Raw genomic sequence first — 12,655 nt, 5'->3', positions numbered from 1 at the left:
TAGACCAAATATTTGGAAATACAATAGTTGGAAATATTAAAAACATAAAATTACTCACAAACGCAAAAAGATGCCTAACATGCTAATAATCAACGAGGTCTGAAATATGTCTAGGGTTAACCAAGCTAGCTAAGAACTCAGATGGTGGAAAGCTGATAGTCAGATGTGTCAGTTATGGATCCATAGTGTGGTATGCGCCGTGGTGAAATGTCAAGGAGGTGCGTGTAGGGTAATGTGAATGACCCAATCCCAGAACAAGCCTTGGTATAAATGCTTAGAAGCAACCAATGGACAGACACAATAATGAAAATACAATACAATAGAAAAATAAAAAATCACAAGATAAATGCAAAAATAGTGAGGGGAGAGATTAGTGTCCCAAAAAAGTGCCGAGTGGTAGCTGATAACTCCGACACAAAAAAAGTCTAAAGCTGCTCCAAATAAACAGAAATTAAAAATTACTAATGTGACAAATCCAAAAAATGTGATAGATCCCAAAAATTGTAGTAAAAAAATCAAGTAAAAAATCGAAAAATTGGTGTTCAACAAAGGGTGATAGAGAACAATGTTAGTGAAAATGTGGAAAAAAGGTGAAAACAAAAGTTAATTTGTAATCCAAATGTTGCCAATGAAAGGTAATCCAAATAATATCACATCAGAAAACAAAATCCAAGTCTTATCACATCAAAGCAAAAAAGAAGGAAAAAATTGAAATCCTAAGTGTTAGAAAAAAAGAACAGGTGAACCAAAAACAGGTGTACAAGCAAATTCCAGGGATCCCAATGTAACTTTAGGCAATCAGCGGCTCTTTGTATCGTCCCTAGTAGATTCCTGTAACCCAAATATAAAACATAGCGTAATACAGTAAAAAATAATAATAATCAAGTGGAAAGATGCTTACCAAAGGGTCTACGCGTTTCGGTCCTCAATAGACCTTTCTCAAGACTAATCCAGTGGTAAGCAAAGCATCTTTAAATAGGGGTCTTTGATGTAAAAGTGGAGGCCCTGTGGGATATGAACCTACACATCCCACAGCGTTTCCTGCAACATTTAGATATTTTGTTTCTTGAGATTGTTGAGTTTGTTGGAAATACCACCCCCATAGGGTTGGTACGTCCACCATTGGTGGTGATGTAATTGTCCCTAACAACCTTACTGGGAGCTAAGGCAGTTTTGTAAAGTTGGTGCTTTCCTGAACACCACTTTGGGCTTCTTTCATATTATTTTTTTATGGGTAGGATCATTTGTTAAGACTGGCCAGTCTTTGTTCAGAATCTTGGTAATTATATGATGGTTAGAATTATATTGGGTAATAAATAGTGGTGGATTGCATTCTTTGAATGCCTCTTGATGTTTTGGTTTCTTGTTGAAATAACAAGACCTGTCTTCATTTCTCACCCTATTGATTTCACGATCTATTAGATCCTGTGGGTAACCTTTCTCAATGAACCTTTCACCAATTATTTGGGCTTGTATGTCATAGTTCTCTATTGTGGAACAGTTTCTTCTAATTCTCCTGAATTGTCCGTACGGGACATTATTCTTCCAACACTTGCAATGGTTGCTCTCAGAATGGAGAAAACTATTACAATCAACAGTTTTGAAGAAAGTTCTTGAAGAGACTTTCCCATCGGGTGTCCTCCCCAAGACAAGATCTAAAAATTTGATTTCTTCCCTTTTTATATTGTGGGTAAACGAAATCCCAAACATATTGTCATTCAGATGGTCTACAAATCCTCTAAAATCGTCCTCTGACCGTTTGAAGATGAATAGCAGGTCATCAATGTAACGGCCATAGAACACCAGGTTCGCTGCATAGTGGGTGTCATATATATATGATTGTTCAAAGCAACCCATAAACAAGTTAGCAAAACTAGGAGCGAACCTGGTGCCCATGGCCGTCGGTTATCATTTTTTATTTTTTTATCAGCAAAATATTTCTGCAAGGATAATTTCCTAATATAACTGTTGACATCAACAAAAACCTAATATACCTTAAATTGGTTGGAAGGGCTAAAGGATAACCCCCTACCTAGAACTCTAATTTCATCCTCAGTAAGGACATGTGATGAAAGATTAAAAATACCTTTTCTGAGCCTTTCTAGTTTTTCCTTTTTGCGGGTGATGGATTTGCCTCTAGTTCCTCGTTTCCGAAGGGTCTTTTTTGTCTTTGGGAGAGGGGTGGTCCCAAGGGCCCTTGCAATACAGGAGGATCCTCCGGATAATGGTTCACCCCTAAAAAAGGCACTTGTGAGATGCTGTTGGTATTGTTATCATTATTATCCTCACCACTATTATGTAATGTTTGATATCTATAAGGGTGTTCAAAGTTGTGTTGCAAAGTTGGTTTGCCTTCTTTTTCCTCTAGGCACCTCACCTCAGGCCTTCTAAGGAACTCTTACTGGATCCCTGTTGAGGATTAACAGTGAGCTGGACACTGTTAAGTTTCAGCCTGCCTCAATAGCACCATTTGGGTGCTGTATGCTTGTGAGTATATACTTCTATTTTCATATCCATTTGCTCTGGTGGTACTGGGCCATGGTGGCGCCTCTGTTTCTTTCTCTTCTCAGATTCTGACCATCAGGATGACCGTCCTTTGACAGAGTGCTGCCGCCTTTTGTTTGGGATTTTTCTGTTTGATGGACACTTACATATCACTATAGACTGTAAAGTATATTGTGACTGTTGTCTTATCATATGTCATTGTTGTTTTTTACTGTATCCCTCCTATAGTTCATTTGAAGTCAGATTGTATTATTATATATGCACTATTTGTAATTGGGAGGCGCACCCTAAAGAGTGTGGTGTGCATCTGTGTACACCACTCTCTATATTGTGTATTTTTCAAAATAGTTTGAGATAAAATGTAGATGAACCTGTGAATTTGATCTATATAGGACGTACAAAACGTAAGGTTAGGAAAAGATTTAGTGAACACTTATATAACATAAAGAAGGTACTACGGAGCAATAGGGTGTCCAATCATTTTAGAATAATACATGGTAAATATGAAAGAGGAATCTCTATTCAAGTAATAGATTGGATCCCTCCAAATACAGAGAATAGACTCTTAAAACTAAGACAAAAAGAGACACTATGGATTAAAAATACCAATAGCCTACACCCTAGAGGTCTAAACATAGATCTAGATATACAAGCCTTCTTATGAGTTTTTATTATAGACACAATATTATGCATTAGTTGTTGAGTGAATAGAGAGATCATATTTATTTAAAATATAGATTTTGATTTTTATCAATAATATTAGCATCTCCAAATTTGTCTACCACATAGATATACTAGTTGTAACTCAATTATTAATATTATTAACAATTATCAATTGTTATGAGACCCGATTAATTTGTGGTACAGTTTAATACACAGACATTATGAGTTTACCATATGAATAGCAGGTATTGCTATTTATTTATTGTTCTTTTAGGATTTCATTAGTTTATAGTCTATATAGAATTAATGATTTATTAAAAAATTTTATTCATATTTTAAAATGTTTTAACAATTTTTATACACACTGTTATTGCTATTAGAATGTTATGTAATTTATATTGGTATTTTGAAACTGGACGTTGTCACTAATAAGTAAAAAAGGAAGAAGGATATGTATAAAAAGCAAATCCTCTCTGACCAATAAGGTTACACAAATGACTACTTAAATGATGACCTAGGGAATCTTAATTATCCCTTGAAAAAGTCCGGACGATACCGGATGAAACGCGTTGGGTTTTTTGGTCATACAGAGCATCCGTAGCAAGACAGTCAAACACTAGCGGGCTGTTTGAATCTGCTACACTGAACACCAGAGACACGCTGTTTTACCAAAACACGCTATCACGCTACTGTGTATGCTGCTGGTGGACTTTATCATCTAAAGACTTTTTTATGTGCTTATTAAGTACATACTTCTTGTAAGAATGTTTTATATGTGCGTGTGATTTTGTAATAAAAATATTTTATGCTTGGATCCTGGGTTGCGCTGTGTTTTTCCTCTGTTCACAGTCTCTTCGCATCTGAACCTGTCAAGACGCTCAGGCTCCATAGACGGCAGCACCCAGCTTGTTTCGTATTAGGAACATCAGTGGACCGAATTATATGAACTCTTTGTTCAGGATATAAGCCTTTTGGAAATACTGCAAGTATTTGGTCATAACGTTCACCATGAACTGGCTTTCATAACTGTATAATCCACACTATGGGAAAGTAGTATTATTTTTGTGGCTACATATCGATTTAGTCTACCAGTCATATATTTGTAACTGCTTAAAATTGAAGGTTTAGCAATTTTTTGAAACGTGTATATACAATTACTTGCGGCTGAATGTAAACACTTGAGAAATATGTGTAACAGCTTAAAATTGAAGGTTTAGCCATTTTTGAAACATTGTGCACCTGAATGTAAACACTATAGATATTTGTGTTTTTTTTATCTTGTAATAGGTGTATAGCCTCAATCACTGCTTTTTGATACCCATATAGTGCTGCTTTATCATCTATTAGTACTAGTTAAAAATTATTAACCCTTAATTTGCCACCCCTAACATCGCCGCCACCTACCTACATTTATTAACCCCTAATCTGCCGCACCCAATGTCGCCGCCACTATACTAAATTTATTAACCCCTAAACCTAAGTCTAACCCTAACCCTAACACCCCTAACTAAAATATAATTAAAATAAATCTAAATAAAAATTACTATCATTAACTAAATAATTCCTATTTAAAACGAAATACTTACCTGTAAAATAAACTGTAAGCTAGCTACAATATAACTAATAGTTACATTGTATCTAGCTTAGGTTTTATTTTTATTTTACAGGCAAGTTTGTATTTATTTTAACTAGGTAGAATAGTTACTAAATAGTTATTAACTATTTACTAACTACCTAGCTAAAATAAATATAAATTTACCTGTAAAATAAAACCTAACCTGAGTTACACTAACACCTAACCTTACACTACAATTAAATCAATAACCTAAATTAAATACAATTACCTAAATTACAAAAAAAACCACTAAATTACACAAAATAAAAAAACAAATTACAGATATTTAAACTAATTACACCTAATATAATAGCCCTATCAAAATAAAAAAGCCCCCCCCCAAAAAAAAAAAAAAAAAACCTAGCCTAAACTAAACTACCAATAGCTCTTTAAAGGGCATTTTGTGGGGCATTGCCCCAAAGTAATCAGCTCTTTTACCTGTAAAAAAAAAATACAAACAACCCCCCCAACAGTAAAACCCAACACCCACACAAACAACCCCCCAAATAAAATACTATCTAAAAAAACCTAAGCTCCCCATTGCCCTGAAAAGGGCATTTGGATGGGCATTGCCCTTAAAAGGGCAGTTAGCTCTTTTGCAGGCCCAAACCCTAACCTAAAAATAAAAACCACCCAATACAACCTTAAAAAACCTAACACTAACCCCATGAAGATCGACTTACAGTTCTGAAGACCGGACATCCATCCTCAAGGAAGCGGCAGAAGTCTTTATCCAACCGGGCCAAAGTCCTCAACAAAGCCGGGAGAAGTCTTCATCCAAGCCGGGCAAAGTGGTCCTCCAGACAGGCAGATGTCTTCATCCAGACGGCATCTTCTATCTTCATCCATCCGACGCGGAGCGGGTCCATCTTCAAGACATCCAGCGCGGAGCATCCTCTTTATCCGACGACTACCCGATGAATGAAGGTTCCTTTAAGTGACGTCATCCAAGATGGCGTCCCTTAGATTCCGATTGGCTGATAAGAATCAGCCAATCGGAATTAAAGTAGAAAAAATCCTATTGGCTGATGCAATCAGCCAATAGCATTGAGCTTGCATTCTATTGGCTGATTGGAACAGCCAATAGAATGCAAGCTCAGTCCTATTGGCTGATTGCAGCAGTCAATAGGATTGAACTTCAATCCTATTGGCTGATTGTAGCAGTCAATAGGATTTTTTCTACCTTAATTCAGATTGGCTGATAGATTCCGATTGGCTGATAGAATTCTAAGGGACACCATCTTGGATGACGTCACTTAAAGGTACCTTCATTCGTCTTTAGTCGTCGAATGAAGAGGATGCTCCGCGTCAGATGTCTTGAAGATGGACCCGCTCTGCGTCAGTTGGATGAAGATAGAAGATGCCGTCTGGATGAAGACTTCTGCCCGTCTGGAGGATCACTTTGCCGGGCTTGGATGAAGACTTCTCCCGGCTTTGTTGAGGACTTCGGCCCGGTTGGATGAAGACTTCTGCCGCTTCCTTGAGGATAGATGTCCGGTCTTCGGAACTGTAAGTCGATCTTCAGGGGGTTAGTGTTAGGTTTTTTTAAGGGTGTATTGGGTGGGTTTTATTTTTAGGTTAGGGTTTGGGTCTGCAAAAGAGCTAACTGCCCTTTTAAGGGCAATGCCCATCCAAATGCCCTTTTCAGGGCAATGGGGAGCTTAGGTTTTTTAGATAGTATTTTATTTGGGGGGTTGTTTGCGTGGGTGGTGGGTTTTACTGTTGGGGGGTTGTTTGTATTTTTTTTACAGGTAAAAGAGCTGATTACTTTGGGGCAATGCCCCGCAAAATGCCCATTTAAGGGCTATTGGTAGTTTAGTTTAGGCTAGGGTTTTTTTTTATTTTGGGGGGGATTTTTGATAGGGCTATTAGATTAGGTGTAATTAGTTTAAATATCTGTAATTTGTTTATTATTTTCTGTAATTTAGTGGAGATAATTTAATTTAATTTAGGTAATTGTATTTAATTTAGTAAATGTATTTAATTATAGTGTAGTGTTAGGTGTTATTGTAACTTAGGTTAGGTTTTATTTTACAGGTACTTTTGTATTTATTTTAGCTAGGTAGATATTAAATAGTTAATAACTATTTAATAACTATTGTACCTAGTTAAAATAAATACAAACTTGCCTGTAAAATAAAAATAAACCCTAAGCTAGCTACAATGTAACTATTAGTTATATTGTAGCTATCCTAGGGTTTATTTTATAGGTAAGTATTTAGTTTAAAATAGGAATAATTTAGGTAAATATAGTAATTTTATTTAGATTTATTGTAATTTTATTTAAGTTAGGGGGTGTTAGGGTTAGGGTTAGACGTAGGTTTAGGGGTTAATACATTTAGTATAGTTGCGATGACATTGGGGGCAGCAGATTAGGGGTTAATAAGTGTAGGTAGGTGGCGGCGATGTTAGGGATGGCAGATTAGGGGTTAATAATATTTAACTAATGTTTGCGAGGCGGGAGTGCGGCGGTTTAGGGGTTAATATGTTTATTATAGTGGCGGCGACGTTGGGGGTGGCAGATTAGGGGTTAATAAATATAATGTAGGTGACGGCGATGTTGGGAGCAGCAGATTAGGGGTTCATAAATATAATGTAGGTGGCGGCGGTGTCCGGAGCGGCAGATTAGGGGTTAAAAATGTTATTTTAGTGTTTGCGATGCGGGAGGGCCTCGGTTTAGCGGTTAACAGGTAGTTTATGTGTGTTAGTGTACTTTTTAGCACTTTAGTTATGAGTTTTATGTTACAGCATTGTACCATAAAACTCTTAACTACTGACTTTAGAATGCGTTAGGACTCTTGACAGGGTAGGGTGTACCGCTCACTTTTTGGCCTGACAGGACAGACTCGTAATACTGGCGCTATGGAAGTTCCCAAAGAAAAAAGACTTTACAAAGTTTACGTAAGTCATTTTGCGGTAAGGCCAAAGAAGTATGCGGTGACCTTAAACCTTCAAGACTCGTAATAGCAGCGGTAGTGAAAAAGCAGTGTTAGGACCTCTTAATGCTTCTTTTTTTACCTTAATGCACAACTCGTAATCTAGCCGTATGTTTTAACATTGTTCTCTTCAAATCTGACAACTCTTGGTTCAATGTGACTTAGAATGCCACTCAATGAACTGGTTGTGGACTATTTGCCTTTCACTTTATAAACAGAAAATACTTGCTCAGTAAGAGGATGTTGATGGTCAGAGAGCGTCATACTAACTCAAACATTGTTTACCTTGTTGATTGTACTTTGATTACAGTATAATTATATGTAATGTATATTTGCATAAGGTTTAATGAAAAATATATATTTCTAAAAAAAATAAAAAAAATTGGGGAGAATTTATTAAAGGGACAGTATATACCAATTTTCATATAACTGCATGTCATATTTACTACTATCAAGAAGAATATGCACAGATACTGGTATAAAATCATTTATAAACTTACTTAGAAGCTCCAAGTTTAGCAATGTTGATGAGGTTAGACTGGGACACCAAGTGAAAGGGGGCTGGGAAATCTCCTCCTCCCTTCCCTGCACATTAAAACATAATTTACACTAACAGGAGCGAGCAGGAATCTGTAAGCATCAGTATACATCTAAAACTGGATCTTGGTTAGAAAATCAGCACAATGTTATTAAAAAATTAAGCAAAACTATCCATTGTTACCAAAACACTCCCAGATGGGCTATATAAATGGATAATCTACAAAACATTTATGCAAAGAAAAATTTAAACCTAGATTACGAGTTTTGCGTTAGGGTTAAAAAGCAGCATTAGCCGGTCCCAACGCTGCTTTTTAACGCCCACTGTTATTACGAGTCTTGAAGGTACAGGTGTACCGCTCACTTTTGTGGCCAGACTCGGAAATACCGCAAATCCACTTACATCAATTGAGTATCCAATATTTTCAATGGGACTTGCATAGCGCCGGTATTACGAGTCTGCCAAAAAGTGAGCAGTAGACCCTCTCCTGTCAAGACTGGTACCGCATTTTAAAGTCAGTAGTTAAGAGTTATACACTACAACGCCGTAGCATAAAACTCTTAACTAAAGTGCTAAAAAGTACACTAACACCCATAGACTACCTATTAACCCCCCCCCCACATCGCAAACACTATATTAAATTTATTAACCCCTAATCTGCCGAACCGGACATCGCCGCCACTATAATAAACATATTAACCCCTAAACCGCCGCACTCCCGCATCGCAAACACTAGTTAAATATTATTAACCCCTAATCTGCCGGCCCTAACATCGCCGACATCTACCTACATTTATTAACCCCTAATCTGCCGCCCCCAATGTCGCCGCAACTATATTAAATGTATTAACCCCTAAACCTAACACCCCCTAACTTAAATATAATTTAAATAAATCTAAATAAAATTAATACAATTCACTAAATTATTCATATTTAAAGCTAAATACTTACCTATAAAATAAACCCTAAGATAGCTACAATATAACTAATAGTTACATTGTAGCTATCTTAGGGTTTATTTTTATTTTACAGGCAACTTTGTATTTATTTTAACTAGGTACAATAGTTATTAAATAGTTATTAACTATTTAATAACTGCCTAGTTAAAATAAAGACACATTTACCTGTAAAATAAAACCTAACCTAATTTACAATTACACATAACACTACACTATAATTAAATAAATTCCCTAAACTAAATACAATTAATTACAATTTAAAAAAATTATCTAAAGTATGAAAAAAACACTAAATTACAGAAAATAATAAAATAATTACAAGATTTTTAAACTAATTACACCTACTCTAATCCCCCTAATAAAAAAGCCCCCCAAAATAAAAAAAGCCCTACCCTACACTAAATTACAAATAGCCCTTAAAAGGGCCTTTTGCGGGGCATTGCCCCAAAGTAATCAGCTCTTTTACCTGTAAAAAAAAAGTACAAATACTCCCCCAACATTAAAACCCACCCAATCCCCCCCTTAAAAAAACACTAACCCCTTGAAGATCACCCTACCGTGAGACATCTTCACCCAACCGGGCAGAAGTGGTCCTCCAGACGGGCAGAAGTCTTCATCCAAGCCGGACAGAAGAGGTCCTCCAGATGGGCAGAAGTCTTCATCCAGACGGCATCATCTATCTTCATCCATCCGGCGCGGAGCAGGTCCATCTTCAAGACATCCAACACGGAGCATCCTCTTCAAGCGACGGCCGACTGAAGAATGAAGGTTCCTTTAGCTCATCAACACCAAGATTGCAAGTTGTGTGCTAAACCCAGTGCATAAATAAGGGTAAAAATGTAGCGCTACCGCACTTTCCATAGCGCTGCCATTACAAGTTACTCAAAAACCTTCTTTTGTTGTGCGGTATGGTGCGCTAAGCTCCATACCGCACAAAAGCCATAACCTGACTTGACGTGCTCATGCACATTTTACGCCATAGACATCAATGGATAGAAAGTGTTAGAAAAAAACTAACATCTGCAATCACGGAATGGCGAACACTATAACGCAATCCCCACTGATGTCTATGAGGAAAAGAAACACTCAAATATAAATCCCTAGTCTACATACCCCTAATCCACCGCCTCAGACATCACCGACACTAAATAAAGTTATTAACCCCTAAACCGCTGACCCCCGACATCGCCAACACTACAACAAAACTACTGACCCCTAAACCGCCGTCCCCGACATCACCAACACTAAATAAAGCTGTTAACCCCTAAACTGCCAGCCCCCCACATCGCTAATACTAAACCTAACCCCTAAACTTCCGGCCCCCCACAACGCAAAAAAACACTAAATTAACTCCTTAAGGTCCGACACCGTACACTGTATGTCCTCAAAAAAACAGTTAACGACCTGATCGCTTCCAGCCGCTTTCCGGTTATTGCAGTGATGCCTCGATTTCGAGGCATCCTGCAATAACCTTTCTTACCCCTCCAATGCAGAGAGAGAGCCACTCTGTGGCCCTCTCTGCACCGGACATCGATGGCCGCAATCGTTGGTGGGTGGGAGCCGATGTGGGAGGCAGGTGGGTTGCCATTGATGGCTTCTTAGCTGAAGAGGGGGCGGGGTAGCACGGGGGCAGCAGGCAGGTGCATGCACGGGAAGGGAGCGGATGGGAACCGCTACACTACAGAAAAATGTTATGTTAATAAGTCGGAGAAAGATGGGAGGGAATGCATATAAAAATGATCTAAGGGATCTGGGAGGAGTAGGGGGTTGGTCTTTGGGCGGGGGGGGGGAGGTACACTACAGAAAAAAAATAAAATTAAAAAAAATCTAGTTTATTGTAAACTGGGTACTGGCAGGCAGCTGCCAGTACGCCAGATGGCTCCCAATAAGGTAGAGGGGGAGGGTTAGAGAGCTGTTTTGGGGGGTCAGGGAGGTTGGGTGCTAAGGGGGGATCCTACACAGCGGCATATGTAAATATGCTAAAAAAATACATTTTATTTTAGTACTCGCTGACTTTCTGCCAGTACTTAAGATGGCAGGGACAATTGTGGGGCGAGGGAGGGAAGAGAGCTGTTTGGGAGGGATCAGGGTGTGTGATGTGTAGTGATGTCACGAACAGTTCGCCAGAGAACAGTTCCCGGCGATCATAGCTTGTTCGCGTTCGCCGCGGCCGGCGAACATATGCGATGTTCGATCCACCCCCTATTCGTCATCATTGAGTAAACGTTGACCCTGTATCTCACAGTCTGCAGACACATTTCAGCCAATCAGCAGCAGAAACTCCCTCCCAGACCCTCCCAGCTCCTGGGCAGCAGCCATTTTAGATTCATTCTGATCCTGCATTCTTAGTGAGAGGAGGGATAGTGCTGCTGCTGCTGATTTTATAGGGAAATTGATAGCTAGGCTAGTGTATTCAGTGTCCACTACAGTCCTGAAGGACTCATCTGATCTCTGCTGTAAGGACAGCACCCCAAAAAGCCCTTTTTAGGGCTACATCAGTCGTTTTTGTATTTTTTTTCTTTGTAATCTAATAGCAGTTGTCTGCCTGGCACTGCCAGCCTGTGTGTCAGGCTCACAGCATATACTGTGCCTACTTGCTCAGTGCCACCAGTCATATCTGGTGTAACATTAGTGTAAATTTAAAAAAAAAAACTTTTACATCAGTCTGCTAGTGTTATCTAATTGCAGTTGCCTGCCTGCCAGTGTGTGTGCCAGGCCCACTTGCCAAGTAGTGCCACCAATCATATTTGTTATAACAGTAGTGTAAATATTTTTAAAAAAAACTTTTTTGACTGTGAAACATCAGTCTGCTAGTGTAATCTAATTGCAGTTGCCTGCCTGCCAGGGTGTGTGCCAGGCCCACTTGCTAAGTGCCACCAATCATATTTGTTATAACAGTAGTGTAAATAATTTAAAAAAAAACTTTTTTGACTGTGAAACATCAGTCTGCTAGTGTAATCTAATTGCAGTTGCCTGCCTGCCAGTGTGTGTGCCAGGCCCACTTGCCAAGTTAGTGGCACCACTCATATTTGTTGTAACAGTAGTGTAAATATTTAATTAAAAAAACTTTTTTGACTGTGAAACATCAGTCTGCTAGTGTAATCTAATTGCAGTTGCCTGCCTGCCAGTGTGTGTGCCAGGCCCACTTGCCAACTAGTGCCACCAATCATATTTGTTATAACAGTAGTGTAAATATTTTAAAAAAAAACTTTTTTGACTGTGAAACATCAGTCTGCTAGTGTAATCTAATGTAATCTAATAGTGAAACCTACTGATAGAAACATAGATATTGACGGCAGATAAGAGCCATAGGCCCAGCAAGTCTGCCCCACCTTACCTAACAGTATAAACTTATCTAGTTCGTAGGATAGCCCTATGCTTGTCCCATGCATTTTTAAAGTCCCCCACAGTGTTTGTTGCTACTACCTCTTGAGGAAGT

Source organism: Bombina bombina, chromosome 3, assembly GCF_027579735.1.
Source record: "Bombina bombina isolate aBomBom1 chromosome 3, aBomBom1.pri, whole genome shotgun sequence".
NCBI classification, from domain to species: domain Eukaryota; kingdom Metazoa; phylum Chordata; class Amphibia; order Anura; family Bombinatoridae; genus Bombina; species Bombina bombina.
This window is presented reverse-complemented; position numbering follows the sequence as displayed.